Source organism: Peromyscus eremicus, unplaced genomic scaffold (assembly GCF_949786415.1).
Source record: "Peromyscus eremicus unplaced genomic scaffold, PerEre_H2_v1 PerEre#2#unplaced_306, whole genome shotgun sequence".
Taxonomy (NCBI): domain Eukaryota; kingdom Metazoa; phylum Chordata; class Mammalia; order Rodentia; family Cricetidae; genus Peromyscus; species Peromyscus eremicus.
Genome location: NW_026734542.1, coordinates 170,390 through 195,714, shown reverse-complemented (window position 1 = coordinate 195,714; position 25,325 = coordinate 170,390). Strand labels below are relative to the sequence as shown.

Sequence of the window (25,325 nt, the reverse complement as noted above, 5' to 3'; positions counted from 1 at the left end):
ACTCTAGAGGAGCCAATACTTAGTGTGAGCATACATACACACACACACACACACAGACACACACACACACATGCACACACACACACACTTAAAAAAATAAAAAAGAAATCTTTTTTAAAATGAATCAATAGAAATAAGGAACAGGATGTGGGAGATCTGTAATCCCAGAACTAAGGAAGATGGGACAAGAGAATTTTGGATTCAAGGCCATCGTAGGTTATATAGTGAGACCTTGTCTCAAAAAAAAAACCCACCAAAAAGAAAAAAAGAGATGTATATAGAATGGCAAACATTAACAAGTTTCCCTCACCTTAACCCTAGCATTCTGTTCTGTTTTGTAGAGATAATCATTGCCATCAGTTTCCTGTGTTTCATTTTGAGATATCTAATGGGTATAACAGTAAATATAGATCATGTTTCCCATTGTATATCACATGCATCTTGATTTTTTTCCATTTAAATAATGTCTTGGGGGTTATTCAATATCAGTATCCAAAGAACGTCTTTGTTACTTTTCATGGAAGATAGAGCGTTAAAGCCTCATTGTCACATAAATGTCTCATTTAAAGTTGTATCACACCTTGATACCAGAAGTAATCATCATTCAAACAAGAAGCTAAAGTAAGTTCACACTGACAAACTTGGCATGTAGTTCAGGATGATCTTGAACTTCTTATCTTCCTGCCTCTTGTGTTCAAGAACGGGGATTATAGAAGTGAGCCAACACCGCTAGTTTAAGAGGACTTATTTTAATATTTTGGATTTCCTTAAAGAAGGAAACAATATTTTAGAGATCACGTCAGTAAGAGAAATAAGCAAGTATATCAAAGATGTGCTAATAGAAGAGCAAATAATTCACACACTTGTCATGAAAGCATTTTGAAGGGCTTTCTTGTAGGAATAACCAACTTCAAATTATTTCTAGCCTATGATGTGGTTTTGTGTATGTCTGTGTGTGTGCATGTGTGTGAGCATAAAGGCCAGAGGTCAATGTTAGGTGTCTTCTTCAACAGCTCCCCAGTCCCCACTCCCTGTTTTTAAAGACAGGTTTACCACTGAACCTGGAGCTTGTTGATTTTGCTAGAGTGGTTGCCCAGCAAGCCCCAGGAATCCTCCTTCTCTGCCTCCCAAAAGCTGGAATTACAAGCATGTACTGCTGTGCCCAGTTTTACTTGGGTGCTAGGGATTAAACTCAGATCCTTGTACAAACTTTACTGACAGAGCCAGCTCCCCAGCTCACCCCTCCCCTCTCCTTGCCACTCCCACTCACTTTGGATTTTGAGTCAGTCTCCTGGTATAACTCAGCCCGGCTTTGGATTTGTGATCCATGTCCTCAATGTCATGGGGCACCATCACTGGTAGCTTCTAGTCCCAAGAACACAGCTATGAAATTGGCAGGATGTTGACCTGATCATTCCAGTGGTATTCTGAGAAGTCCTTCATGGGATTTTAGACTAGAGAACACAGGTTTAGCTCTTTGACCATTCAGTAAGCATTGAATTTCTAGTGTTAAACCCTTGCCTATTTAAAGTATCTGCAGTGAATTCCATTTCCTGCACTTATCCTGGAATATAAAAAAAAAAAAAAATGAAGAAGTAAGTTTGGGTGATGGAAAAAGAAGGGTACACAAAGGGTTACATTTTGGGACTTTTTAACTCCCAACCCCTAGTATGTACCAAGTAAGTGCTGAATCCTCCTACTTTGTACTAAGTGCTGGGATAAGGTCTGACTTTGCTTTGAGATAGGATAGGTAGCCATGTTCGCAAAGGGAGGAGAGGTCAGAATGAGAAAGCAGCTGAAAGGGCAGCTTTGAAGAGAAGAACAGGGCCTGTCTTTAGGTCTTAAACCGAACAGTCACTGGCAAGTGTGCTTTCCATTTTCTGCACAACATATTCATTTATGCCATCTCATTTCACACTCCTTTTCCTTCCCTCCCTTTCTGGGTAACATGTGGGCGCTTTCCATATGGCAGGCACTTTGCATGTATTTTCTTTTTAAATTTTGGAACATCTTATAAAGTAAGAACTATAGTTAGGCCCATACCTTGCCTGATATCTGAGGTCTCACGGTTGTTAAATAGTAGTACTCAAACACTTATTTCTCATCTAAACCGTTCATTCTTAAGGGATGATAAAGTCAGAATTTCAGTTCAAGAGACAGTGCATACTTTTATAAATGAGCTTTTGTACATGTGTATACTGTGTGTTAATCGTATTTACCCTCAGACCTCTGTCTTCCCTTCTTTCACTCCCTCTTCCCACTAGTCCTCTTTGTTCACCTTAATATTTTACTTTCATGTCTATTAATATACATAATTTTATGTATCTACAGAAAAATCTAGAAGCTACATTAGAGAAAACATATATATTTGTCTAAGATGGATTTAATTCACTTAATATGATTATCTTCAGCTGCATCCATTTTCCTGAAAATGACATGAATTCATGAATTCATTCTTCTCTATGGCTGAAAAAGTTTATATATATACTTCCTGCCTGGCTACTGGACAATCAGCATTTTATTTATCAATCAGTCAGAGCAACACATTCACAGCATCCCCAGCATCCATCCATTTTCTTGCAAATGTCATTTGCATTCCATTGGCCTTGAGCTTACTATGCAGCCAAGGATGGTCTTGAACTCTTCTTGATCCTCATGCCTCTACCTTCCAAGTGCTGGGATTACAGGTATGAACAATCACACCCCCAAGAAAAAAAAGAAATCTTCCCTAATTCTCTTTTTTTTTTTTTTTTTTTTTTTTGGTTTTTCGAGACAGGGTTTCTCTGTGTAGCTTTGCGCCTTTCCTGGGACTCACTTGGTAGCCCAGGCTGGCCTCGAACTCACAGAGATCCACCTGGCTCTGCCTCCCGAGTGCTGGGATTAAAGGCGTGCGCCACCACCGCCCGGCTCCCTAATTCTCTTAATTATTATTATTATTATTGTGTGAGGGGGAGTATGGGAGTATATGTACACATCACAGTATCAACATGGAAGTCAGAACTCTATCTTTATATGCTTTCCAAAGGATCAAATTTAAGTCACCATGTCACTTGAAGGACAAGCACTTTTACCCACTGAGCCATCTTGGTGGTGTTCACTTGTGTGTGTGTTGTGTGTGTGTGTTGTTTGTTGGGTTGGGGGGGCAGCGTTATGTGTATTCGAAAGAGAGACAGGAATTCACATAGCTTAAGCTGACCTAGAATGCTGGAACTATGCTGGTTTTGAACCTGTGATCCTCGTGCCTGTCTCCCAAATGCAAGTGCTGAAATTACAGGCCTGGGTTACAGCAACAAGCAAAAACATAACAAAACTCCCTCTTAGTAATTAAAATATTTTATCCACATCAAAATCCCCAATATGAGCTTTAAAGCTTAAACACCTCTGTTATATTACTATATGTCAAATCTTTGTTCGTGCTCAAAAGCTATGCACTAAATCCTGAGATTTCCCTCCACCCCCGCACAAATGACCTAAGTCAGAGCCTGATTTCATTGACACACTTGCACTCCCCAACAACAACACTTCCTTTAAAAAACAGAATGTCACTTCCTCAGTCCAGAGGCCAGAAGTTCCTTGATTCTGATCTGGGGAGCAGAGACAGGAAACTCTGGTAAGCTTCTGTTCCCCATGGCCAGCCACTAGTGCAGCTGACAGAGGGCCAGGTCTGTTGGGAGCTCCCTTGATGCTGCATCACCAGCAGCGTCAGCGGCATGTGCAGCGCTTGTATTAAGTGACTCATTTGTTTGTCCCCCCCCCTCCCGTTCTTTCCCATTATTCCGTATGTCTCTCACAGTCCCCCCCATCCCCCCCCTCCAACTCCCCGCGCGGTCGTCCGCTCCACGGGGTGACACTGCAATTCGGTCCGCTATAACTGGCCTTGCAGCTGGAAGCAACCGCTCACTTCCAGGCTGTGGGAGTGATTTCTCAGAGGCCAGCACTCCCAGGCAGCGGAACAAGGACATTTCTTGGCAAGTGAAGAGGGAGCCCATGGGAGAACCTGCACTCCTTTAACGGACTTTCCGTTTCTAAACTCCTCTGACTACCCCAACCTCAGATCCTGGCACCACTTTGTTCTTTGACCTCGCTAGGCAAAGAGGAGGGGGGTGCTCCCCCCCCCAATTGTCAGTTTCTCACCTAGAGGGGACAGCTTGTCCCGGCAATTTCAGTAAACACCATCGTCTAGCACCACCTAGCAAGTCAGAACCATGATCTCTCCAGACCCCAGACACCAAGGGCCGCTCAACACAAAACTCCCGGCCAGTTATAGCGGACCGAATTGCAGTGTCACCCCGTGGAGCGGACGACCGCGCGGGGAGTTGGAGGGGGGGGGCGATGGGGGGGGCTGTGAGAGACATACGGAATAATGGGAAAGAACGGGGGGGGGGGGGGAACAAATGAGTCACTTAATACAAGCGCTGCACATGCCGCTGACGCTGCTGGTGATGCAGCGGCCGCGGACTGGAAGGAAGCCGCCAGCCACCGGGGAGGGGCGGCCGGAGAAAGGGACCCGGAGAGGGGCGCGGCGCCTCGCCCTTTGTGGGCCCCGGGGCCGCGCGGCTCCTCAGCCTACCCTTCGGCTCGGGGTGACTCGTCCCCCGCCTCAGCCCCGGGTGGTCAACTGTCCGGGTCGCCCGGAACAACCGCTACAAACTTCGGCACAGCGCGGAGTTCCGGGCAAACAGCCGCGGAGCCGCAGCCCCGACCTGCGGGGGCCCCGCCCCTCGGCGGCGCACCTGTGACCGGTGTGCGGCGCCCCGCTCGCACCCCGCCGCTCGCCCCCTCCGAGGCCGCGGGGGGCCCCGACCCGCCGCGCCCGGCCTCTCTCAGCGCCCCCACCTCGGAGGCCGCGCGGGACGCCCCTCGTCCTCCCGCCCGCCCGCCCGCTGGGCCGCGCCCGCTCGCCTCACTCACAGAGCGACTCAACTTCTTCTCGGGGGGCGACTTCCTCAGCCAGCCGGTGCACACCACGTCGTCGCCGCCGCCGCTCATGTCGCCGGCTGACTGGAGCCCGCCGCCGGCTCGCGCGGACAAGGGCGCGGGCGCGGGCTGCTGGGTCAGCCGGCTGCCGGTGCGCTGATCGCGTGGGAGGGGAGGGGCCGGGCAGCCCCGGGCGAGGACGAGGCGGCGCGGCGCGCGGGCCCGGCTGCCTGCGCGCGCTCGATACCGCCCGCCCACCACCGCGCGCGCGCACGCACACGCACACACACGCACACGCGCACACACACACGCACACACACGCACACACGCACGCACACGCACACACACGCACGCGCACACACACACGCACACACGCACACACGCGCACACACACGCACACACACACACACGCACACACACGCACACACGCACGCACACGCACACACACACACACACACACACACACACACACACACACGGCCAACCCTAGCAGGGCGCCTCAGCAGGCGGGCGCTCGCCACGCCCACAGCCCCGCGTGGTCCCCGAGGCCAACCCTCGCAGAGGCCAAGGATCCAGGCTTCAGACCCTACAGGCATGAAGGCCGGGAGGACGTGAGAGCTGTCTGTCGCCAGCCGGTGCGCCCTCAGGATCTTGGCTGTTTGTTTTTTTGTTTTTTGTTTTTGGTTCCCTCCCACCCCCCAAGCCTTGAGCTGCAGGCGGGGTCGTGAAGACCTGCTGCTGGCTGGTGCTGGTGTTGGTGCTAGGGCGAGTGAAGGATAGAGACTGTCCACCCTAGATGGAACACTGATCCTATCCCCCCCCCCAACCCCCGACACACACACACTCCCACCTCCTAGGGTCGTGTGGGAAGAGATCCAAGGGCTGCTCCAGTTTCCTGTCCATTCCCACAGTTTCAGGTTTCAGTAAGTCCGATTCTGGCTGAAAGGAGCTTCCTGCTTCCCTGCATGTTAACTCTCACAGCTCTAGGCCAGAGAAGGAAACAGACCTACTGTGTGCTGGGAGCTTTTGCATTCATTGTTCACAGTGATCGTGTTCACTCACCTACAAATCGATTAGGCATTAATTTTGCCCATTTTACAGATAGCCTGAAGTCTAACAGCTGACTCAATGCAGCCGTTTCTAATCCAGGTGTGTTGGAAGGCCAGGAGGGCGATCGTCTCACCTGTTTTTTCAGGGTGATAGGTTTGCTATAATGCCTGCAGATCAAACATGGGGAGGGTGTGTGTGTGTGTGTGTGTGTGTGTGTGTGTGTGTGTGTGTGTGTGCTTATTGCTAGGAAACAAAGTCCAGGTGGCTCTCTCCCATATTGCCTCTGGAAAAACCGAATCCAGTAAAAGGAAATTCTAAGAGTTGCAGAATGGAGGAAGCAAAAATTAGTCAATGTATTTCATAGTGAGTTGAAAAGCAAGGCGGTGTAGAAGAATAAGAAACTGTGATTAAAAAAAACAAACTTTCAGAGTTCCTACTCATTTGCTTAGGCAGTGAGATCTCTCATCTATAAATATGAACATAACGATCTCTTTTTCACCGCCTTGTGTTGAGATAAAGTACAAGGAAGCACACACGGTAACACCAGTGCTCCAGGGGGAGGCGTAGGAAAAAGAACTCTTTGAGTTCTTTTTTGAACTCACAAAGCACCCTTACAAACAGCGTTAAGAGGAAGCTCTACTCTAGTTTCTCTGGGAAGTTGCTTAGTAACCCACTTTATCAGTGGGGAGTTGTGCAGCTGAGGGAGGAGCTGGAGAAGCAGAATCTTGGGATGCCTTCACAGAACCTTAGTTTCTGGATATTTTATTCATTTCTCTGTTTTGGTGCAGCCAAGCTAGTTGTTTTAGATAGCTGAACATCCTTTAGTCCAGGAGATTTTGATTGGATTGGAGAATTCTTCAACCATTTCAATCAGTTTTTGAAAACTAGTCCCTACCACGTGCTTAGCTTTGCTAGGCACCCTGGGAGGTGAAGAGACCACTCCCCTTGCCCTCATCTTTTTCACTGACCTTCAAATAGCCAGTGTGCTGCTGGATGGAATATGAAGCCGGAATGCTTAGGCTATATCTGGGACCATATCGTCCTTGACTTTTTAATTTAGGGATTAAGCCACCAGTAGAATTATGGCCATTTTAAACTTCTGGCTCCCAGGACCTTAAACTCTTTGTGAGACATAAATATCAAAATACTTAGTCTGCCAAATCAATCAGGAGGCAGTGTCTCCCAGTCAAAATAGAGCAACCCTGACTCCATTCATGTCTGAGTCATGGTGCCAAGTCTCCAGGATTGCAGCCTGAGAAATCTGCAAGGATTGGCTGCCTCGAGGGTTTGTGATAAAAGTCAAGCAGACCTATGCCCGATCCTTTCCTAGGAGTGTAGGAATACTTATCTGAGAATTATAGGATTCAAGACACAGGCTGGGAGACTCTTCGGTTGTTAGTTTGGGTTGCTTTTGTTTAACAAAGACCTGTGTTGTTATTTGTGAGTCCTCATGGAAACAAACAGAAGTCTGGTGTTTTGTGATCAAAGGCAGGAAGGGTCTTGAAACACAACACTTACAGAGCATGGGTTTTGGGAAGTCTTCTGAACACCCTGATCCTTCCGCAAAGCTTAGAGAAAGGGGCCGTGCGTAGTCCTCCAGCTCTCCTGCCCTGACTTTCACCCTCCCTTTCTTATCACTGGCTGCACAGAATGAGCTGCACACAGCAAGCAGGACTGCTGTGGGGGGGTCTCTGGCTCTGTCTTCAGAGTCTCAGAAGTGTGCTAGGTGTGGAAACAGCCCTTGGACAGAACGCTCCTGTCTGGACCTTTACTAAGTCCTTTCCACTCTCTCTGGTGTCCCCTGCCCCCCATCTCCGTGGGGGGAAAAAAGGAAGACAAATTATATGAATGATTTATTTACATGAAAGTGGGCGCCATCTATCGGAAATAGCTGGTATAACAGCTGCCCCCTAAGCCCTGTAAGGACATGCTTCACTAGCTTGTAATTTAGGCACTTTTGATTAAAGACCACTGGTATTTCCTAAGAGGAATTAATAGCCAGCCCCAAGAGTTCTTTGGGACATTAGTCCTATATTCTCATTAAGTTCCCAGGAAATGACCATTTTAGGGGAGATTACCCTGCAGAGATTAAAGACATACACATCTTGGGGGTGGGGGTGGGGTGGGATCATAGGGGTGACACTATTTATGCCTTGTTTCCTTTCTCCTCCACAAAGCCTGGACTCTACTAAAGGGTGCAGTGTGGCTTTAAATGCTATCAATGGCAGCCTGCATGCGTGCCTGTCCCAAAGTTGAGGGTTTGTGGCCAGCAGCAGGTGCATGGCTGGTGGAAAGATCCCAGGAATGGGTTGGGAGAGCTGGACAGAGCTGTCCTCAACTGCACACCAGGCTGCAATGATTAATACCATTCTCTTTGGGCTTGACGTCAGTGACTGGCCCGCTAGTCGGGTTGGATGACTGTGTCCTAGACCTTCTGCCTTTTCTCCCCTTCAATTTAGATGACAGGTTAATTTCAGAGCTGAGTGCTGCTGTGAAAAAGTCAGTGTGAGCAGATGAGCCATCTCAGCTGCTGAATTTCAGGACACGCACCTTTGGGGGACAGTATGTGCTCCTGGTTGCTTTGAGCCAACTTTCTTACCCACATTAAATTACTCTCTTAGTTACCTGAGGCTAAGGATGGAGGGCTTAGGCTGTGACTAAGACCTAATTGTACTTCCTCTCTGTCGATGTTTGATAAACTTCTTTGAAAAGTTTAAGCTAGTCCAGTTTTCCAATTTCACCTTTATTAATAACCGGAACCAACCAGACATGGTGGTACATGCCTTTAATATCAGCACTCTGGGAGGCAGAGGCAGGCGGATCTCTGTGAGTTCAAAGCCAGCCTGGTCTATAGAGTGCGTTCCAGGATAGCCAGAGCTACATAGTGAGCCCCCGTCTCAAAAACCAACCAAACAAACAAACCACAAACAACAGACCAGTGCTATATGTTCTGTGACAGTTAGCCTCGTAGGACATGGCATCAATAGTGGTGGGCGTGACAATGTTACTAGAGTCATAAGCTGAAGATCTAGTCCCTGGCAACCTCAGCAAGCTACGGTCACCTGTCCTTATATACCAATAAGGAGACACTTAATAGTGAAAAGCTGAGAAAGAAAATTTATCCAATGTGGCCATATTGAGAAATAAAAAGTGTCAGTGACCCATGCCCCTGACCCCAGTTCATCCTTGTGTGTGGGGAGCGCTGACTTAAGGCTTAGGTTTAAATAGAGGGCAAGAGACATACATAACTAAGCAGTTCTGGTCAAGGTGTGGTCCTGTCTATCACTGACCCATCATTGTCCTAGCTCCAGTCTGTCCTGGAAGTTGGTCCCCTGAATTGTCAGAACTGTATGGAATCTGTTCCTAGGAAGCAAGTCCTTTCTCTGACTAGCACAGGGCTTCAGCCTTTTCTTTCCTCCAGCATGAAAGAAAACTCTGGAGAAAGTGTGTGTGCACGTGTGCGTGCGTGCGTGCGTGCGTACGTGCGTGCGTCCATGATTGCGTGGTTCTTCATTTTTTAGTAGTCTGATAGCTGGAGGAAGGGATACACATCTGTGTTTCTTTAGATATCCTTTCTCTTGCCATGGTGGTCAAAGCAACATCTCTCTGTTCCACAGATCCTGCTGAAAATCCAGTTGTCGCCATCTCCTAGAAAATACTGAGTACTATGAACAAAGAGCAGCTCCTTACCTGCTCCACAGAGAAGTAGCTCAAATTAGACCTTGAATACATGTCAAGACCCATTTCCCTAGAGCTTACCACACTTTCTTTACTGCAAATACTTAGCCAGAGTTGCGAGTTCCTTGAGGGCAGGAGTCTATCTTAATTTTTGAGGTCAGATACACAATATATGGGCATTCTATATTTGTTGTGAGATCAAAAGAATCCATCCTTAAAAGGATGACAAGTAGAACTGTGGACTACTGGAACACCCAGAATACCAGAGAAGGGTCATCCCACCACAGCCACCGGCCAGGCCAAAAAGGCTGAGCAGATTCAGGGAATCCTGAAGTTGTCCCCCTGAAGATGGCTATAGAGCTGGGAGTGTAGCTTACTTAGGGCTGGAGAGCTTGCCTAGTTAACAGCTGTAACTCTTGGGGAATTTCAAATTCTTCAGTTCCTTTGACCTTTTGATTTCTACCCTGAGGCTCCAGGGAGCTGACTCTGTTCACCTTTGGTTTCCACATCCAGCCAGTCTGGTCGACGCCTGATTTCTTCCTCTCTGGGACTAAGCACTGAATCTTTCTGGTTATCTTGACTCTGGCTTGACTGACAACCCTGCAGTTCTAGCACTAAACTTCTCCCCCCATACAACACTAGAAAAGTAGGAGAAATCACATCCTGATTTTAAGTGGTTCCATCGACTATGAGCAGAAATCCTTCCGCTAGGCATGAAGGTTGACAATTCTTGTAATCCCAGCACTCAAGAAGCAAAGGGAAGAAGACTGCTGTGGTTGGAGGCCTAACTTAGGCAGAAATTCCAGGCTGGCCTGGACTATGGAGTCCTCTGCCCACCTCTACAAAGGAAACAACCACTTGCCCCGCAACACAAGCTGCATTGCGTACGATGTGGGTCTGCGCGTTATAGATCTGCTCTTTGGTTTTGTAGGAGAGTCAAAGGCCTCAGGTATTTCTTCCCAGGTCCCCAGGATGACTGGTCCAAACCTTGTGAGGAGCTGTGGAATGTTTTAGAAACTGGCTCTCCAGTAGGGAGGAAATGGCTTTGTAGTATCTGTCAGTAAACATTCATCCACCACCCACCCATGGACCATTTCAGCTATCAATTTAATGTCAAGAGATGCACACTAATACACCATTATTTAGTATTTCCAGCCTAAAGATATGTAACATAAGTAGCACTAACATAATAGTGTAACGAAAAGTCAAGAGCAAATGATGGCTTGGGGAGTATGTATGCACCCGCTGCCTCTTTATTAAAATACCTGGTGTCATGTATCCAAGGCCTTGAACTCTAGTTGAGGATAACCTTGGTCTCCAGTACCTCCTTCCTTCACTGCTAGAATTACAGATGTGTGTACCACCCTGTCCAGAATATTCCATTTGTTATTAAGATTATTTAACTGCAGACTCAGTGTTTTGAGACTCCATTTCTTAAAGAAACAAGTTTTCTTTTTGAGATAGGGTCTCACTATGTAGCCCTGGCCCTGTAGCTCTATTGTCTTAAACACAAGGATATTTGTCTGCTTCTGCTACCCAAGTGCTGGAATTAAAACCATTTGTCACCATGCCTGACCACTTTGTATGTGTCCAAGGCACATTTACTGTTGTAACACTTTTCAGAAATTCATTCTTTTTTTAACAGATGAACTATATTCCACTAAGTGGATATACCAAATTTTACTTACTTGTTCATCAGCTCATAAATATTTTAGTTATTTGTATTTTAGGCTATTATGAAAGCTGTGATGAACACATATTTTCAAGCTTTAAAAAATGTTTTTAAAGATTTTTTTTCTGTTTTGCCTGCATGTATATGTGTGAACCACATGTGTCTGGTGCCCATAGAGGAGACGGCATTGGATCTCCTGGAGCTGGAGTAATGAATGGTTTTGAGCCACCATGAGGGGTCTAGGTAGGGACTAAGTTCTGCTCCTCTGAAAAAGTAGTAAATACTCTTAGCTTCTGAGCAATCTTTCCAGCCTCCCCCACTCCACCACCACTTTCTTTTAAAGACAGGGTCTCCTTTTCATGATGGTGGCAGCCATCAGGTGAGCCAAGATGGGTGCATACAAATACATCTAGGAGCTATGGAAGTAAAGCAGTTCGACATGATGCGCTTCCTCCTGAGGGTCTGCCCAGGCAACACCTCTCACTCTCTGTTCCTCACAGGGCTAGCAGCCCCACCTGTCCAGATAAAGTGCATAGGCTGGGATATAAGGCCAAACAAGGTCATGTCATATACAGGATTTGTGTCCAAGTGGTGGCTGCAAATGCCCAGTTCTAAGGGCGCGACTTATGGCAAGCCTCTCCATCACAGTGTTACCCAGCTTAGGTTTGCTGGAAGCTATCAGTCTGTTGCAAAAGAGAGAGCTGAAGCTGGACACTTTGAGAGTCCTGAAGTTGGGTTTATGAAAATTCCATCTATAAATTCTTGTAGGTAATCCTCATTGATTCATTCCATAAAAGTAATAGAAGGAACCCTGCCACCCTGTCCACAAGCACGGAGAGATGCGTGGGCTGACCTCCGTGGACTGCAAGAGCCGTGGCCTTAGAAAAGTGCTGCAAGTCCCACTACACTATTGGTGGCTGCCTTGCATCCTGGAGAAGGCGAAATACTCCCCAGCTCCACCATTACGGCTAATGCACATAATGTTTGTAAAATTCATATCCAATAAACAATTTAGGACAGAAAAAAAGGGAAAGAAAGGCAGTGTCTCACTATGTAGCCCTGACAGACTTGGTGCTATGCATTCTAGTCTCAAATTCCTGAGAGATCTGCCTGCCAACTGCAGAGGTTGAAGGTATGCACCACCATACCTGGCATGCATTGCAAGCTGATGGCAGTGAGAGTATGTGGCAGAAACTCTTCACAGCACAGAACCAGGAAGGGAGAGTGGAACTGGAATGGGGTGGGGGTGGGGGCAGGTATAGTCTTCAAAATCCTGGCCCTAGGGACCTACTTTTGTCAGCTAGGCCCCACCCCTTAAAGGTTCCACAGCCTTCCAAATACCATCACCAGCTGGGAAATAAGCATTCAGAACCCGAGCCTGTAAGGGACATTTCAAATCCAAACCATAATAGTAGCCCCAGCGGATCTGGTCTTTTCAACTTTTAAAAAGTATTTATTTTCATATTTTATATGTCTGACTGTTTTCTTGAATGAGTATATGTGCACAGGAGCCTAGAGAGCCCAGAGATGGTGTCAGACGCCTGGAACCGAAGTTACAACTTTGTGAGCCACCATGTGGGTGCTGGGAAACAGACCCCAATGCTCTGCAAGAGAAGCATGCGCTCTGATCTGCTGAGCTTTCTCTCCAGTGCCCTGTCCAACTATTTAAGCACTGCCGGATTATTTTCCATAGTAGCTATATCTACCTGCAATGTATGAGCAGGGTTCCAACCTGTCCACATCTTCTCCGATACTTACTTTTCATTTTTTACGACAATTTAAATATTATTTAACAACCAGCTTTAAGATAGTTTACGACTGAACAATCCATTCTCATCACCTGGCACGAGCCAGCTCTAGCACACCACCGCTTGCAACCTAAGGAAAACCCCACCTTTTCTCTAGTCAGGTTTTTGTTCACAATAGCGTGTTCAATGGGTTTGACTTTCCTTCTTACGCTGTTTTTCCCCTTACAGAAAATTAGACAAAAGGTCTTGGATCGGGGCTGGAGAGATGGCTCAGTGGTTGAGAGCACTGGCTGCTCTTCCAGAGGTCCTGAGTTCAATTCCCACATGGTGGCTCCCAACCATCCATAGTGGGATCTGATGCCCTCTTCCACCATAAAGGTGCACATGCAGATAGAGCACTCATATACAGAAAATAAATAAATAAAATCTTTAAAAAAAAGGTCTTGGGTCCCTTCTCTTTGGGAATGGAGATGATTTTTAACTGCTGGACAAGCCACAAAGTTTTCAGCTCCCGCCAAGCATTGGAGAGAGAACAGAGTGTTTTCTCTCGCACATTTGTATTGTGGAGCAAAAATAAACCCCAAACATATCTTCCTGACACCCAGATGCATCTTCTGGATGAGCCCTCAAGCAGTTGCTGCAACAGGGCAAACATCTGTGGTCTGTTTCGACATAATTTGATGTAATCAGGGTTAATTTTGATGATATAGTAACCCTGAAGACTTTTTTTTTTAAACTGGATTACTGTTGGGTCAACAATCATGTGGCATTACATTTAGTGGCTGAAACAAAAGCCAGAATTAAAACAGCTTCCGGCTCAGCCCCCTTCTAACCGACAGCTCCACGGGGATTAGACATATAAAGCATATTAAACACAATTGACTAAAAAAGGAAAGCAGTTGAAGTCCAATGACATGCAAGCATATCTAGGGTCTAGTATATCTCAGAAGAACTGGAAATTCGTTTGTTGTTTTCTTTTCCTAGAGTGGTTAGAAATATGTTGGCAGCAATTGTAATGTAATATTTTCATAATGTTCTAGGGGAAAAAAAACCTCAAGATTTTCCTCTGAAATTTCTCTGATCCAATCAATGAACTTAGCAGTTAACAATTCCTGTTTTCAATAAATGTTTTTTAAATTGTTTGAGATGGCACGCTCTGGCATACACCAGGGTTGAAAGAGTGTGGTGGCCAGGTGTGATGGCACATGTCTTTAACCCTAGCACTCAGTAGGCAGAGGCAGGTAGATTTCTGTGAGTTCCAGGCCAAGACAAAATGTCTGATGATGATAAATGTGTGTACAAAGCCCAAAACATATAGTTCCTGAAGGTAGAATATTTAAAGATAGATGCTGTGGAAAACTATACAACATGCTGGTTCTTAAAAACCTCTTTCATCCAATGGATAGTTCCAGAATACCTGATCCCTGTCCAACCTCCTCTGTAAGTAAGCCTCATGTACTTGTTCTGTTTTTGTTATTGTTCTATTTCTTGTGACTTAGGATATTAAGAATCCTAAAAAGCGAAGAAGACACTTACCTCTTACAGCATCTTATTTATCAGGAATTCCTCATCTAGACAATCTCCTGATTAACATAAATTCTGGTGTAACATGTGAGTATCAACAACAACAACAACAACAAACACCTAAATAGAAAAGGGAATCCTCGCCGGGTGGTGGTGGCGCACACCTTTAATCCCAGCACTCGGGAGGCAGAGGCAGGTGGATCTCTGTGAGTTCGAGGCCAGCCTGGTCTCCAAAGCGAGTTCCAGGAAAGGCCCAAAGCTTCACAGAGAAACCCTGTCTCGAAAAACCAAAAGAAAAAAAAGAAAGAAAGAAAAGAGAATCCTCTAAGTCACGCAGTCTAGTGACCCAGAGCCTCATGCATGCTGGGCAAACACTCCCCAACATTACATTCCCAGCTAACCTGTCTTCCTTTAACAGTAAAAGCAGATACCCATCTTAAGTTTACTTAAGCTCAAATGGGCGAATTTATTGATAAGAAATTGAATTATAATAAAAATACTTTTTAAAAAAAAAAAATAAGAAGGGTTGGAGAGATGGCTCAACAGTTGAGTACTTTCTGCACTTTCATTGGACCTAATATCCACATTGAGCAGCTCACAACTCCAGCTCCAGAGAATCTGATGTCCTCTCTTGGCCTCCACATATACCCACACACGTGTGGCCTACACTCAGATACACACATAAATAAAAACAAAAATAAATCTTTAAAAAACAAGAGCCTCCCCTCTAAGTACTAACCAGGGAGAAAGCTGGAGAACTGGCCCCGCCCCTTGCTCATCTGTGCAGAGGGTGAACTAGCCAGGGCGATCCTGGAGAGCCCACCCTGGTGGTGAAGATGAGGAGAGCTGCTAGGCTGAACAACCCTGAGAGTACCCAGGCCCAACCCAGGGTTATGTGTTGGCCCCCCCAATATCTACCCCATCTGTGACCTGCTAGAGCACGGTGTGTGTGTGTGTGTGTGTGTGTGTGTGTGTGTGTGTGTGTGTGTGTGTTGTGAGCACTGTCATTTCTTTCTCTGACCCTTGAGACACTTAAATGAGACAGGTCCATTCTGGGTAGGTGTGTCTATCTGTTCAGCAAAGGCTTCAACAATGTTTGCTAGGAACCCATTGGCTAACTGGAGAGGGTGAGATGGGGCAAAGGAAGTGTGTTTTGTTTGGCTTTGTGTTTAGAGACATAGTCTTGATGTTCCTCTCTTGCTGGGTTGTTACTATGTTGCCCAGGCTAGCCTTGAAATCATGGCAATCCTGTGCTTTACCATCCTTAGTGCTGAGATTACAAGGTGTCCAATACCACGGCCAATTTACAATGTTTTCTTTTTATTTCTTTTGCAATGCTGGAGATTCAACCCAGAACCTTGAACATGCTAGGAGCTCTATTACAGAGCTACAATCCAGGCTGGAAGGACAGATTGTTACTCAGTAGATATTCTAAAGGAAAAAACAAACAAACAAACAAAAACAAAACTCCACTTTTTTTTAGGGTTTCTTTAAAGACAGAGTCTCTTGTAACCAAGGATGATGGTAAACTTCTGGTCTTCCTGTCTCTACCTCCTGAGGGCTTCTGGATTATAGACATGTGCCACCATGTCTGGTTTTATGAGGTCCTGGGAACTGAAACAAGAACAAATGCTCTACAACTGAGCCACACCCCCAGTCCTGCTCTTTCTTCCCCTGCACCCTTCAGAGTCTTGCTATATAGGTTCTCCTCAAATTTGTGGCTAATATTCCTGGCTCAGGGTTCTGAATATTGGGATTATAAGAATGTACCACCTCAGGCCTGAAAAATGTAATAGGTGTAAAAAAGCAACTCAGTTTTTTTTTCAGTGTCTAGTTATCTATCATTTAAACCTCAAAAAAAAACCCACTTAGAAAAGCATGCACTTCTTTCAAATACAAAATATTATGCTTATATCCAAATATACATTACATAGGAATGGTTATTTATGTGAATGGCATCCAATTCTCAGTAAGGATTTGCCGAGAAACTACCACCTCAAGTGCAGCAGAAGAACACCAAGATGAACAAAGACTAGTTTCTTGGAACTTCCAGATCCTTCTGAGGAAAGAGGTGGGCAGATCTCTGCAGCAGTATCGGAGCACTGCTCAACAAGAGGTGTGTTCAGATGAAATCAGAAGTTATTCACCACCTCCATGGGGACGGAAGACATATCAACTCATATTTCAACTCGCTTTTGAGTCATCAACATGGACAGGCAGAGCAGCCAATGGACATGTGTTGAATTAGATGATTTAAGTAGTAACCGCTTTAAACAGGAGGCAAGAAACTTGTCTAGAATTAGAGTAAGCTTGGAGAAAATCATAAGCTGAAAAGTGTAGCTGGAGAGCTTTTCTCTCTGGGTCCCACCAAGTCCCGCCAGTCCCGGAGCCCACTTATAAAATAAACACACAGACGCTTACATTATTCAAACTGCTTGGCCATTAGCTCAGGCCTATCATTGTCTAGCTCTTACTCTTATATTTAGCCCATTTCTATTAATATATACTTTGCCACATGGCTCGTGGCTTATTGGTACATCTTGCTTGTCCTGGCGGTGGCTCCAGGCAGTCTCCCTCTCTGCCTTCCTGTTCCCTCAACTCTCCTCCTGTTAGTCCCACCTATATTTCCTGTTTGGCTACTGGCCAATCAGTGTTTATTTATACAGAGCGATATCCACAGCATAAAAGCCTCAGCAATTTCATCCCAATCCCTCTGAGTTTGCCTCTGAATTTCTTTCTGCTGGATGATATTAACCAAATACCATATGCATGGCACATTGTTAGGCCCTGGAGATATAATGGTGAAGCAGTACAGATCCATTCTTGAGAAGTCACCTGCCAAGTCATTGTATTCAAGAAGCAATGCTAGGAGAGATATCACAGAAATCACCTTTAGAAACACAGATCATAAAGACAGACTATTAGTTGAACCTCCAGATTTTTGTCTGTTTTGAGAGCATCTCACTATGAAACCTCAAACTAGCTATTCTCTTGCCTCAGCCTCCCGAGTGCTGGGATTTCAGGCATATACCACCAGGTTTGGCCCATTACTTTTTAAAAACGTATTTTTTTTTTTCGAGACAGGGTTTCTCTGTGTAGCTTTGCGCCTTTCCTGGGACTCACTTGGTAGTCCAGGCTGGCCTCGAACTCACAGTGATCCACCTGGCTCTGCCTCCCGAGTGCTGGGATTAAAGGCGTGCGCCACCACCGCCCGGCGTATTTTTTTTTAAATAAGAGAGCCTCATGTAGTTCAGGCTGGACTTGAACTCATTATGTAGCTGAGGATGACCTGGAACTTCTCATTCCTCTGCATCCACCTCTTAAATGATGTGATTATAGGAATGTACTACTATACCTGGTTTATGCAGTGTTGGAGATTGAACCCAGAGTTTCAAGTATGCTAGGCAGGTACTCTACCAACTGAGCCACACTCCCAGACTCCAATATTACTTTCAATTTCTGTTTTGATCCTATGTTTTTTTTTTGTTTTGTTTTGGTGTGTGTGTGGTCATTAATCAACCAACAGCCCATTATGGCTTTTTAAAATACTAACTGGTACTCGCTAGTACCTAGAAAAATGATAGAAGTTGTTTTGAATAAAGTTGACATGTCTAGGGGTGCTGGCATGGAAAAAGGAAGGGGAAGCACCTGGACACTGATGCACTGCTAGTCTAAGAGGAACCAGAGTGTGAGAAAAACACATACACAGAGAGGAGGAAATATGGGACAAGTGTTGGAGGAAGAGCAATGTGGGGTGAGAGCTATTGCAAGCTGTGATGCCAGGGTCCCCGGGGGTATTATTCTGCAGGCTCGCTTTCCCATATTTCACATAGGTACATAAAAATCAGCTTAAAAGTCCAAGGAACAAATAGGCAAGGTTGCATATACCTCTAATTCCAGAAAGTGGGAGGCTGAGGCAGGTTGCCCCGAGTTTTGAAGCAGGCCTGGTCTATATGTCCTGGCTGGCATGGGAAGAACAAGTCTCAAACAACAGCAACAACAGAGAATACAGAGGATAAATCCACTATTATGTTCTTTGAGTAGGACATTTGTATAGTTCAGTATCTTTATTATACACACACAGACTCAAAACCCCTCTGAACTTTTCTCAGTGCAGAGTTAAACTCTTGCTCACTAGTTACTTGAGATGACTGTTTCAGAAAATTACAATTATGGGCTGTTCTACCCCAGACATACTCAATCAGTTTAAACAATAACCTCTGAGAAAGACTGTATGAACTGGGAGTCCCCAAGATGAGCAGGTGTGGTGATATTTTGCTTGTGCTCTAACAAAGCTTGCCTGGAGATCAGAGTGTGGAGCTAGCCACTAGTTAACCATAGAGGCCAGGAAGTGGTGACACATACCTTCAATCCTAGCACTTGGGAGGAAGAAGTAGGAAGACCAGGAGTTCAAGGCCACCCTGGGCTACATGAGATTGATCCAGTCTAAAAGAGAAACAGAGCCAGGCGGTGGAGGCTCATGCCTTTAATCCCAGCACTAGGGAGGCAGAGACAGGAAGTGATATGGCTGGGCAGAGAGAGGAATACAAGGCTGGAGGAGACAGGAGCTTACCCCCTTTCAGGCTGAGGAGTTGGTGGAGCTGTGGCTTGCTCCTTTGTCTCTCTGATATTTCAGCATTTACCCCTATATCTGACTCTGGGTTTTTATTATTAAGACCAATTAGAATTCATGCTACAAGTGCGCATTCATAGTTATCTCTATCCAGAGAGTGCATTACTGGGTGTGGCCCAATGAGTGGTCAATAAAAGTTTATTGACCTGAACTGAGTACTCAGAAAGACTTTAAAGGAAAAGCCACAGAGAGCCACTGCCCTGAAATAACTGATTCACCCTTTCATGTATACAGCATTTACCCATGAATCAAAACCTAACGTTCAAAATTTTCAATGTATTTCCTCATAACCTTACTAGGTATAAAACTTCATTTGACATGAATATATAATATGTAATACACACACACACACACACACACACACACACACACACACACATTAGTTAATATAGGTATGCTTTTATTTTTAATTTTGAAAGAGTCTCCATTAAGGGACCTTACATTTGGGTGGTGCTTTCAACTTATGAAAGCCTGCCATATAATCTCACTGTTCTCCCAACACTATAGGAGTTGTACTCTTACTTTGTAGGTAGCTTGTAGACTTCAGATTAAATAACAAGCTGAGGGTAACACAGCCAGAAAAAAAATGGACTTAAACTAGGGTCTTCTACAACTAGGACCATTTCCTTGGCACCAAATACTCAGAAAATGTTCTGGCGGGAAATTTAACCCATCCGTTTCCCAGTACAAGATCCTGTAATTCAGAATACAGCAGGTAGTAATTACATTTACAGAGATCACTGACCAGACATATGCTAACTGTATGGAAACCAGGTCTTGCCTTTTATTTTTTGAGACAGGTTTTTTTCTGTGTAACAGTCCTGGCTGTCCTGGAACACATGTTTTAGACCAGGCTGGCCTTGAACTCACAGAGATCCACCTGCCTCTGCCTCCTGAGTGCTGGAATTAAAGGCATGTGCCACCACCACCTGACTCAGGTCTTATCTTTTAAGGTACTACAAAGAAAATGCTATGTATTAGTGGTAATCTTCAGTGGAATAATGTGGTGTGTTTCAACTCTGTCTCATGCTGTGGGTAAATGACCTATGGCTGGCTATATTTGTCATCCAAAAGTGAAGGAGACTAGAATTGCTTCGGCTTCCTCTCAAAGTGTAGTCAAGAGTCTTTAGTAGTATTTACAGGAGACATAGCACCCACCACAGGCTATAGGTAGATAGTGATGCACAGGTGACCTCAAAGTTCTCATACCAAGAATGTCATCATTAAGCCAGGCTTAATCCCAGCACTCGGGAGGCAGAGCCAGGTGGATCTCTGTGAGTTCGAGGCCAGCCTGGTCTACAGAGCAAGATCCAGGACAGGCACCAAAACTACACAGAGAAACCCTGTCTCGAAAATCCAAAAAAAAAAAATGTCATCACAGGACACACACTTACACACTTTGGGAGCCCCTGAGTGAACAGTGGAGGGAAGCTTTTAGTTTCCAAAGAGCCACATTTGAAGGACACTTATGAGGAGTGACCTGAAGGGGGACACCACCTTGTCCATCTGAGCTCTGTATTGGAGAAGAGAAGGCTTGAGAGAAGCAAGAGTGTCACTGCATTTCCCATAGTAATGAACTACACACAAGTTTAGTTTCTAATAATTCTGAGGATAGAAAAAGTTCTCTTAAGGTGGTGAGTTCAGGCTAGTGTAGCAAGTGGGTGAATGTCTGGTGAGCATGTGTGAGGTCCTGGGTTCAATTGCCAATACTGCAATCAACGAATCAAACAAACAAAACAGGAAGCAACCCATCCAATCTCCTTTCTAGGAGAGTAGAATCAAGGTAGTGGGTTGCTATTAACTGAACTACTTACAAGGGTAGTTGGCAAATTACCAAGAATTTAGGGAATACAGAGAAGATAGTTTATATATGTTGGCTGGGAAATAGGATATGATATATTTTTGTTTTGTTTTGTTTTGAAATTAGTATCCTAACAATAACAGAAAACCAGCATTTCTTGTTGGGCCAGCATATGGACAGGTTGAGTCAGCCATAGTTGTAATAGCCCAAGTACTGCCAAATACAAATGCACTAAGTGCTGTGTACTTATAGTTAAAAAAAAAGCCAAGCCAAACCAACAAACTGCTGTTTCTATTATCAGAGGAGTATTTTTCAAATAACAAATGTCCAACACTTTGGGAGAGTATCAGTAATTCTCAACCAAGTTCTATGTACATTTTAAGGTAATCCAAAGAAGGAAACAGGGAAAATATGATTATAAACTCATTTAAGAATTGAGGCTGGCTAGAGATGGACCTCAGTTGGTTGAGTGCTTGTCTAACATGAAAGGAAACCTGGATTTGACTCCCAGGACTACAAAAGCCTGGCATGGTAGTGCAAACCTGTAATCCTAGCACTTGGGCGGGAGGTAGGAGGACTAGGAGCTCAAGGCCATCTTTAGGTACATATGAGTACCAGGCCAGCCTGGGCTACATAAGGCCCTATCAGGAAGGAAGGAAATAAAGGTGAAGCAAAGCCTAGTGGTACATGCCTGTAATCCCAGCACTTGGGAGGCTGAAGGAAGAGGACCATAGCTTTGAAGCTAGCCTAGGCTACACATTGTGACCTGTATCCATCATCCATCCACCCTGAGGTTAATTGAAGTATAGTAAGCTAAAGAAAACTGCTTGGCCTAGTGTCCTTTGCCCCATTTCCAGTTTCTTTTTATTAGAATGTATTTAAACTCAATTGTGTTTCTTTTCAATTTTAATTCCCTTCTCCCTCTGTAGAACAGGGAAATTAAGAGGTCAAAGTTGTGTTTTACAACATGCTGGGGTTTAAGATGCAACATTCTTTGGTTACTAGGAAGTTCTGGTTTTAGTTTCTTTGAAGGCTGAGAGCTTTATTTGTAGTTTCACTCTCTTAACTAAGCTATCTTTTATTTAACCAAATAAATTTCAAGACCACTCTGATACGAGAGCACAGTTTATAATATACTGTTTTATGAATTAAGAAAATAAGACACATGAAAACATTTTAGAAACTGTAAACCAGTGTCCAAATGATAGTCATAAAACTAACAACAACTACACAGACTTAAGGCTTTAGGAAAAAGTTACTGAAGAGTTTGCCTGAACGTCAGTTTAGGAAGCACCTGGCAGCCTTTCTATAAAGGCTTCCAGAATCTACTCCACATGCTAATAAAAGCTGTAAATTCACTACACTCCAAATAGAACTCTAAATAAGAGTTCTTTGGAACCATAACTGATAAGGGATTCCAGGGTTCCTGGCTACCAGAGAATGTCCAGCTTCCAGGAGGCAGTGTGGACCATGACCTGAGAAAATGTTACTCATGGAAGTTTTACTAACTCATGTTAACACAGGATAATCGAGGATGCTTTTTGCTCATTTCTTAGTGCTTTTCCTAATTCTTAATTTGCCATGTAAAAGGGGAAGAAGTTACAACTGGATATTAATCTCACCTGTTTTCTTTGTAATTATACATAGCTTAGATTGCAGACTGAATACAAATATTGATCAGAAGCCAAAATACCCCCACACATTTACCAATTAAATCAGTCTTTCAACTGTGTTTTTATGTTACTTCATCCACTTATTAAAACAAATATATGAATAAATAGCAATGTAATCCAAATGAACATCTTTCATCTACAATTATCTGAAGCAAGAAGTTTAAAGATGGGTAGAATTACTCCATGAATCTTCGACGCCTGTTCAGTCATGCTTGAATGTCTAGATTCAGTTTATACAGAAGATGAATGGAAAACACTGGAATCGTAAAGGGAAGCTTCTGTCAGAGACTGGACACAGTCAACTAGCTCCTTGCTGACTTGTGACAGTTATGCAGTCTCTGGGATAGGTCAGACAGTGAGAGTAGAGATCTAAAATGGATTCCTCACACAATTACGTTCTCCTCAGATCAAAACCCTGACAACTGCTGCCAGCCCAGAAGATAGTAACAGGGAAATTCCAAACTTTGAAACGACAATGGGAACTACTGATAAAGAAAATATAAGCTAGGCGGTGGTGCTCACACCTTTAATCCTATCCCAGCACTCAGGAGGCAGAGGCAGGTGAATCTCTGTGAGTTTGAGGCCAGCCAGGTCTACAGAGTGTGTTTCAGGACAGCCAGGGCTACACAAGGAAACTCTGTCATGAAAAACAAACAAGAACAACAAACAAACAAACAAACAAACAACAAACCCCAAAACCCCAAAGAATATACTCTTGAATTGCTGGGGTTATCATTTAGAGGCAATACTTAAAAATGCTGGAGAAATAGAATCTCATTTCTTTCTCATTGGAAATTAGTCTTTCAAGAAAAATCTAACAACTTAAATCAACCTTTTAATACATAAAACATTGTAAGAATACTTCTATGGGGCTAGAGAGATGTCTCAGCAGTTAGGAGTATTTGCCCAATCATGAGTACCAGAGGTTCCCCACCACCCTCCTCCCCACACACACAACACACAACACACACACACACACACACACACACACACACACACACACACAAATCTCTGTAAGTGCAGCTCTGAGAATCCAAAACTACCCTCCTTCATCAGAAAGATGGGGAGATATTATGTAGTGTAATTCTATGCTATTAAACTATACTTTTTTCATTAAAAATTACTGGTATAGTGCTAGGTGTTGCTTTATGTGCATGCCTGTAAATCCCAGCACTCAAAAGTGCCAAGGGCCATGGGAGTATACAGCAGGTGACAACTAGTATTTAACAGGTCAACCCACCAGATGAATAACTCTGATGGGGAGCCCCATTAGGCAAAGTCTGTGGGGTCACTGGCTGTGGAAACTGGTTGTTCTCTGTCTGTAACTTTCTCATGTGCCACCTCTTACCTCCCTAAAAAGAAGAGCTGTGGAGTTCCTTCCACAGCCCATTGGTAGTGTGTTTTACATCTTTGAGCACACTTATGGCTGTGGATGGTCAGGAAGATGATTCCTGCTTAAGCTGTATAATTCTGATACTAGAATATTTTTTCATAACTGACACTGGAAAGCAACAGTATTCTCAGAGACAGCTAATTTTAGACTTCAGAACTAATTCAAAACAGACTAGCTGCCCCTGAAGAGAATACACAAACACTAAGTTCCAGGTGTTTATTGATGAATCAAGGTCAGACTTGAAGGAACTTTGGTAGACATAACCCCCAGCAGTAATTCTCTTTCTGCATGCACCACAACCACTCAAAGTTCAGCCAACTGTTATTGTTAAGTCCTGAATTTCAATGTCATTCTCTCTCTGGGAATGCTAACCACTCAGGCTACATGCATGGCCAATTGTTACTCACAGGCCAGTCAATGTGAGCTTCCTAGCCTGAGAGAAACCGTGTGATTCCTTACATGTATGAGTTTGGCTCTGTCTCTGATTGTTTACTCAAGAAATTCTTTGTGACCCTAAAAATGTAACTCATGTGTGTGCAGAGTTTGACTGTGGGAGGAGCCAGTGAGTGATGTGAAGGAACTGTGGAAAGAGCTGTGCAATGAATGAGTGTGTGTGTGTGTGTGTGTGTGTGTGTGTGTGTGTGTGCGCGCGCGCGCGCGCGCGCTAAAAGAGAAATGTAGCTGAATGGGTGGGAAGACATAGAAAATGTAGTTGTATAGAGAAGAAATATGTATGTAGGAGATGTATGTGAGGGAAGAGATGTGACGATATGGTGAAAGAGCTATGTAAATGATAGCTATAGCTGTGGCTGTGTGGAGATTTGTAACTGTGTGGAGACATGGAAAATGAAGCTGTATAGAAAAGCAATGTGCTGGGCGGTGGTGGTGCATGCCTTTAATCTCAAGTACGTGGGAGGCAGAGCCAGGTGGATCTCTGTGAGTTTGAGGCCAGCCTGGTCTACAGGGCAAGATCCAAGTCAGGCACCAAAACTACTCAGAGAAGCCCTGTCTCAAAACCACCACCACCACCACAACAACAAAACCAAGAAGGAAAAAAAAATCGATGTAACTGCAAAAGAGATATGTGGCTGTGTGGAGAATGTAACAATGTGGAATGTAACTATGTGGAGACAGAGATTTTCAGAGAGAAGATCCTTTATTATTTACGTATATATACATTTATTTATCTTTATTCATTTTACATACCAACCACAGATCCACCTCTCATCCCTCCTC

General features: G+C 44.6%; 1 pseudogene; it reads left to right on the top strand.

Annotated features, from left to right (window-relative positions):
* Positions 1–11,706: 11,706 nt before the first annotated feature.
* On the top strand, positions 11,707–12,289 carry LOC131901775 (large ribosomal subunit protein eL15-like; annotated as a pseudogene).
* Positions 12,290–25,325: the final 13,036 nt, after the last annotated feature.